Here is a 7,197-nt window from a genome sequence, read left to right on the forward strand (position 1 = left end):
GTACACACACACATATATACACATATATGTATATGTATGTGTATATATATATATATGTATGTAGTATATGAACTGATATCATTGGGGAAGGCAGCCCTAGGGAAATAGGGCCTGAATACACAAGTAGCTACTATATTATGAAAAATATGCCAAAGAAGTGCTACAGATGTGCCATTTCCTATGAGATAATTCTGGTAATTTTAGTAACTTTTTCCAGAATGATTGGTCCTTTTGGCTAGTTCATGTGGAAAGAGAACAGGGACTCTTCTGAGGTCTTTGCAAGGTCTCAGGTTGGGGGAAGGGATGGAGAAGAGGTCTTAATCCATCATTCTCTCACATTCATTTTTTTTTTTTTGGCTAGGCAATGAATGGGGTTAAGTGACTTGCCCAGGGTCATACAGCCAGTACGTGTTGTGTGTCTGATGCCGGATTTGAACTCAGGTCCTCCTGAATCCAGGGCTGGTGCTCTATCCACTGCACCACCTAGCTGCCCCTCTCACATCCATTTCATCTTCTATTCCCACTACTACCAGTCATCCACCCCAAGAACCCCTTGCCTGACTTAACTTTTCTGAAACATCTGCAAAATAGCTGCAACTATATGACTAGGAGATATGTTTTCATACTGAAGTCCTTTCCGTTTTGTTTTGTTTTTGTTTTTGTTTTTTGCTTTTTGATGAGGCAATCAAGGTTAAGTGACTTGCCCAGGGTCACACAGCTACTCAAGTGTCTGAATTTGAACTCGGGTCCTTCTGATTCTGAGGCCAAAGCTCTACTGGCATCTCCACTGCGCCACCTAGCCATCCCTATGCCCTTTTCATTTTTAAAGATGTTATTGACTTCCAGAGACCACGCAACAAGATTTACATTTTCCAAACTTTTATTGAGACAGGTCCTGGCTTTGCTCCATTGTTGAAGTAGGGACCCTGAATCTAAGATACCACAGTGCTCTTTCTTCTGGGATTGTTTTAAAAGGCAATGTCTCCGTTATGCCTGGATGATGGGAAATTGATGGCTGATTTATTACTAGCTCCCACAGATAAGAAAAGGAATTCATCGGAGTCTTATCTTGGTTTCCTAAGGTAGCGTGTAGTGCGTGTTACAACACCTGTTGCTGCTACTGAAAAAAAAAAAAACAAAAATAAGCCCCCTTGCAAATTGGCATCTTTATTATTATCATTGCAAAGTGCAAAGTGAAAGAAATTAATTATTCCATATAAAATAAGAGTGAATGGGCAAAAATAATTCTTTCAAGCTTAGAAATCACAAAGTACTTCATTCACCTTCCCCTCTTCATTCATTTCCCCCCTATAACTGCTGTTAATTTTAGCTAGATTTCACTTGAAAACAAAAAATGTCAGTCTCATTAAAGTTGTGACTTGCTCTGGGCCCCAGTTCCCTTATAGATGCCTCCTGTTTTTTCTTTATTCAAGGCTAGAAATGTGCATAAATAAAGAGAAGACCAATGGACAATGAAACTCTGTGGCCTGGAATTCTTCCAAAGAAGACATAGAGAGGCATTGGAATAAATCTCTTAAGTAACAAAAATGGCTACAGGGATATATGGAAAAAGAGTGAGTTTACCTTTTCTCTTCCTTCTCCCTCTCCTTCTCCTCCTTCTCCTCCTTCTTCTCCTAACCGGACGCTGCATTGGGGAATTACTACTTCTATGTCTTGCCATTTTTATTTTCTGAACTGTTTTGATTCCAGAGGGAAAGGCTTCATTGCCCCTAGGAGGAGCAAAGGCAACCTGTCTACCTGGATGGTGTTTTTCCAAGGTTGAGTTTGACCCCCAAGCTGGTCCATATTTAAAGAGTATGGTCACTATGACCTCACAGAGGGACCACACCTTATACTTTACTGTGTCAGCCTACTTTCATTTAAAAAAAATGACAACTATTACCATATATGACTATGAAAATATAACCATTTACAGTAGCTCCTATATTTTTATTTTGCATTGATGACAGTTTTTAATATCTATAAATTTCATATAAATCCATTGTAAGGCAAAAAACAAACAAACAAACAAAAACCTCAGACAAACATTGGCCAACAGGTAACCATTTTGATTAAGGTAAGCCCAAGAACCAAAACCTTGTCTCTCTAAATATATTTCCTCAATATCTACCCTAGCCATTCACCCCAAATGGGGCAAAAATCATTCCAGAGGTTGGATGAAGCCCTGAAATTGTTCCCAAAATATTTTTTGGTCCCTTTCCAGGGTGGTATCAATATATTCTCTTAAATGTTACTGGTATGCTACTCATTGGTAGATAAGATGCATAGCCCATGAATTTTGTTTTGGAACTAGTAAATGATGACCATGTTACCAGACTTTCTCAGTCCTCAATATTTTGCACACACTAATTTGAGTACTGTCCGCTGCTTGAGACCAGGACTCTGTAGTCCCCTCCACTTAATCTTTCTTCTTTACATATTAAGAAGGGTATTCTCATAAAATCCAATAATCACTAGCTGTTTAATTTGCTTGTAATCTAGGTATAACGAGTGATCTCAGAGTATATTAACAACCTGTATTGCCAAATTTCAAAATTAGATAGTTTTCTCAAGCTTGTATGGTCAGTAAAAAAAGTGGAGATGGGGCAGCTAGGTGGTACAGTGGATAGAGCACCAGCCCTGGAGTCAGGAGGCCCTGAGTTCAAATCTGGCCTCAGATACGTAACATTCATTAGCTGTGTGACTCTGGGCAAGTCACTTAATCCCAATTGCCTCACCAAAAAGAAAAAAAAAGTAAGGAAAAAAAAGTAGAGATGTCTGTTAATTTGTACATGCATCATATAGTCTTTATAAAAATGTAACACAGTGAGGGAAGGGGTTACTGTGTCCTATTATTTTTGTATCTTGTGTTTGCCCCAGCATCTAAGTACAGTGCTTGGCACACAGTATAGACTTTAGCTTTGATAAAAAGTGTGGGAGTTTTAAACTTTTTTTACGTTTTGTGGATCTCTTTAGCAGCTTGGAGAAGCCCATGGGCTCCTCAGAATAGTATTTTAAAGGAATCAAAGGAAATACTAAATTGCAGTTAGAGGTTTCTACTTTCAGAAAACAAAGACACAATTTTTTCCCCCATCCAAGTTCATAGACCAGCCCCTCCCACCCTCTGAAACTAATCTATTTTGCTCTAGTTAAGAATCCCTAGTATGGTATAAAGCACTGGGCTTTGAATCAGGATACCTAAGTTCAAATCCCATCTCAGACACATAATATAATCTAGATAAGTGACTTAAGTTAACTTCTAAAAACCTCTATTTCCTCATCTATAAAAGAGGGATAAAGGGCCTATACAAAATATATGGCTCAAAGGGCTGTTGTCAGGATCCAGGAGATGTATGTATGGAAACATGTTTCACAAACCTCTAGGAGGGATTTACAAAACTGTCTTGGATTTATGCCATCTAAGGTTGTCTACCTTAGGGTCAAGAGACTGGATTCTAGTCCTGCCTTGGGTACTTACTAGCAGTATGCTCAAGGGGAAGTCACAACCTCTCAGTGCCCCAGGCAGCTCTGTAACACTACATAAGTGTTAGATGAGTTCTTAATCTGCATGGGTGAAGAATTTTCCATGATGGAAGATTTCATACACAGATGAAAACACAAATCCTAACAAAAAATTAAAACAAAACAGCAAACTATCAACTAGGGTCCTCTCATTGCTGAGTTTTGTTGTTGTTCAGTCATATTTCAGTCATGTCAGACTCTCTTCGACCCCATTTGGGGTTTTATTGGTAAAGATCTTGGAGTGGTTTGCCAAGAGGAAACTAAAGCAAACAGGGTTAAGTAACTTGCCCAGAGTCACACAATTAGTAAGTGTCTGAGGCCAGATTTGAACTCAGGAAGATGATTCTTCCAAATTCCAGGCTGGATAGTCTATCCACTGCACCACCTAGCTGCCCCTCATTGCTGAATAGCAATCCTTTTATTTCTCACTATTCCCCATGAAGACTGTCCTAAACTTCCTGTCTCTTTGAGAGACTTTGTTCTCATCTCTGTCTTTCACGGCAGATAATATTATGCTTTCTGTTTTGCTAAAATTGGAGTTACTTCCCCCCCTTAATACCTCAAAATATCCCCTTATCTTCTCATTTTTTTCTATAGTTTTCAAGAATTCTGTGGTCCTTCCTTTTTGTCAAGGATACCTCTCATTCTGTCTTATTCTTTAGGACACTGGTCTACCAACCAAGGAAATTGTATGATTGAAACAATAGCCTTGAAATAAGGCAGTAGTTTAGAATGTAGGACTGATTGGGCAGGCAATAATAATTGACTACAAGCAAAGGAGGAGTCTAAGTGATATGATGTAATGACTAGAATTTGGATGAGAGATGAGAGGAATGTGAAAAGTATTGACAGAAAATATATGATAAAGAGTGGAAAGTGGCCCAGGATGTCACACTCTCACCCGCGTGGTGCTTGGCTTTGAGTTTCCTTGGCCCTCTGCCTCTAGATGTACCATTTTATCCCTGTCTAGTCTGCATTCCAAGACCAACCTGCTAGAGAACTGGAATCCCTTTTCTCTCCCTTCCCCCCCTTCCCTTGGGCAGACAGGACTACATGGACTGCCTGAGCTCTTCTCCACTATAATTTGTACATACACAAATTATATATAACATAATAACATCTCTATTGTATCTTGTATATTTATATAAATATATGATTTTTAAATTTTATATAAATATACAATATAAATTGTACCTCCCTAATATGCATTATATAAATACATTAATACATTATATAAAATCCTTCTGTTTATCCATCTATTTATCTATCTATTTAACCTTTGACTCTCAGCTAGAAAATCTTATAAATTAAAACTTCATGGCTGTTCCACGAATGACACTCCATCTCTTGGCTCCTGGCCTTTATCTTCTTACACTTACACATGTACACATGTGCAATGTGTGTGCATACATGTGTAGAACTACATGTACATATAAAAACATGCATGTGCACATATAGCCATACACGCATGTGTATGTATTCCCCAAGATTCCAGCTTTCTGTGTCTCTGCTCTCCTCCTCTCTTAATACCTCCATTTAACTCCCATTTACCACTCTGAATTTTCCAGATCTGGCTGAGGACTCTGGAGCTATACGAAAGAGAATCTTATTGATCTCATACTTCGCAAAATTTCCCAAAGTGAGGTTTAAAACAACAACAACAAATGTAGTTTCTATTTTTTCCCCAGGAAAAATGACTGAGCAGAAAAATAGCTATTGAAAACTACCAGTGTGTTTAGTAAGGGCTGGCTCCCAGTGTCACTGGTCACATGGCTTTGTTCCCCATTGTTCTACTCCAAACAGCCTCAGAGACAGTCCTCTGTGGGGTGGGTTTTATTTGTTTGATTTTTGGTGAGAGAGCCAAGGGAAGTGAATAGAGAGCAGTTCTCACCTAGTAGTAGTATGATAATGAGAGAAGCTGGAAAAGGTCAGCAATGCCCACTTTCCAAGACTGAGAGGCAGAGGAAAGGAAGCACATTTTCTGAAGAAAATAAGATCCCTAAAGCCTTCTGTCTTGTAGTAGCTGAACAGGACAAACAGCAACTTTTGTGAGCAGTGAAGGAGCTGCCTGCTAGGGACCAAACTTCCAGTTGGGCAACATTTTCTTTTAAATTTTTTAATTAATTTATTTTGATTTATCAACGACCACTTTCATAAGCTTTTGAGTTTTGAATTTTTCTAATGCAATCTGATATAGGCTACACATATACATTCCTATTAAACATATTTTCACATTAGTGATGTGAGGAAGAATTAGAACCAATAGGAGGAACCACCAGAAAGAGGAAACAAAACAAAATAGTAGGGGAAAAAATAGCAAATAGTATGCTTCGATCTCCATAGATCTTTCTTTGGATATGGATAGCATTTTCCATCATGAGAACTTTGGAGATGTCTTAGATCCTTGCATTGCTGAGAAGGGCTAAGTCTATCAATGTTAGTCATTATACAATGTGGCTGTTACTGGGTACAATGTTCTCTTGGTTCTGCTCACTTCATTCAGCATCAGTCCAAACAAATTTTTCCAGGTTTTTCTAAAGTCTGCCTGCTCATCATTTCTTATAGCACAATAGTATTCCATTACATTCATATACCACAACTTGTTCAGCCATTCCCCAGTTGAAGGGCATCCCCTCAATTTCCAATTCTTTGCCACGACAAAAAGAGCTGCTATAAATATTTTTGTATATGTGGGTCCTTTTCCTGTTTGTATGATCTCTTTAGGATATAGCCCTAGAAGTGCTATTGCTGGGTCAAAGGGTATGCACATTTTTATAGCCCTTTGGGCATAGTTCCAAATTGTTCTCCAAAATGGTTGGATCATTTCACAACTCCATCAACAATACATTAGTGTTCCAATTTTCCCACCTCTTCTCCAACACTTACCATTTACCTGTTTTGTCATGTTGGCCAATCTGATAGGTGTGATGTGGTACCTCAGAGTTGTTTTGATTTGCATTTCTCTAGTCAATAGTGATTTAGAACATTTTTTCACATGACTATAGGTGGCTTTAATTTCTTCATCTGAGAACTACCTGTTCATATCCTTCGACCATTTCTCAATTGGAAAATGACTTGTATTCTTATAAATTTGACTTAATTCTCTATATGTTTTAGAAATGAGGCCCTTATCAGACACACTGATTGTAAAAATTCTTTCCCTGCTAATCTTGGTTGCATTGGCTTTGTGCAAAAACTTTTCAATTTAATGTAATCAAAATTATCCATTTTGCATTTCATAATGGTCTCTATCTCCTGTTTGGTCATGAATTCTTCTGTTCTCCATAAATCTGATAGGTAAACTATTCCTTGCTCTCCCAGTTTGCTTATAGTATTAGCCTTTATATCTAAATCATGACCCCCTTTTGACTTTATTTTGGTATATGGTGTGAGATTTTGGTCTATGCCTAGTTTTTTCCAGTTTTCCCAGCAGTTTTTGTCAAATCGTGAGTTCTTATCCCAGAAGGTGGAGTCTTTCTCTCTCTCTTTCTTTCTTTCTTTCTTTTTCTTTCTTTCTTTCTTTCTTTCTTTCTTTCTTTCTTTCTTTCTTTCTTTCTTTCTTTCTTTCTCTCTCTCTCTCTCTCTCTCCCTTCCTTTCTTTCTTTCTTCCTTCCTTTCTTTCTTTCTTCCTTCCTTTCTTTCTTTCTTTCTTTCTTTCTTTCTTTCTTTCTTTCT

The 7,197-nt window shown here is 38.0% G+C and overlaps 1 long non-coding RNA gene across 1 annotated transcript; it reads right to left on the reverse strand.

Moving 5' to 3' along the window:
- Positions 1–862: 862 nt before the first annotated feature.
- On the reverse strand, positions 863–1,807 carry LOC110222503 (uncharacterized). The gene is made up of 2 exons (XR_002328409.2): positions 1,585–1,807; positions 863–1,120 (listed from the first exon to the last, which is right to left on the reverse strand). It is a non-coding gene; the product is annotated as an uncharacterized LOC110222503 (long non-coding RNA).
- Between the last annotated feature and the right edge of the window lie 5,390 nt (positions 1,808–7,197).

The sequence above is a fragment of the Phascolarctos cinereus genome, unplaced genomic scaffold, assembly GCF_003287225.1.
Source record: "Phascolarctos cinereus isolate Bilbo 61053 unplaced genomic scaffold, phaCin_HiC Scaffold_726;HRSCAF=1367, whole genome shotgun sequence".
NCBI lineage: Eukaryota > Metazoa > Chordata > Mammalia > Diprotodontia > Phascolarctidae > Phascolarctos > Phascolarctos cinereus.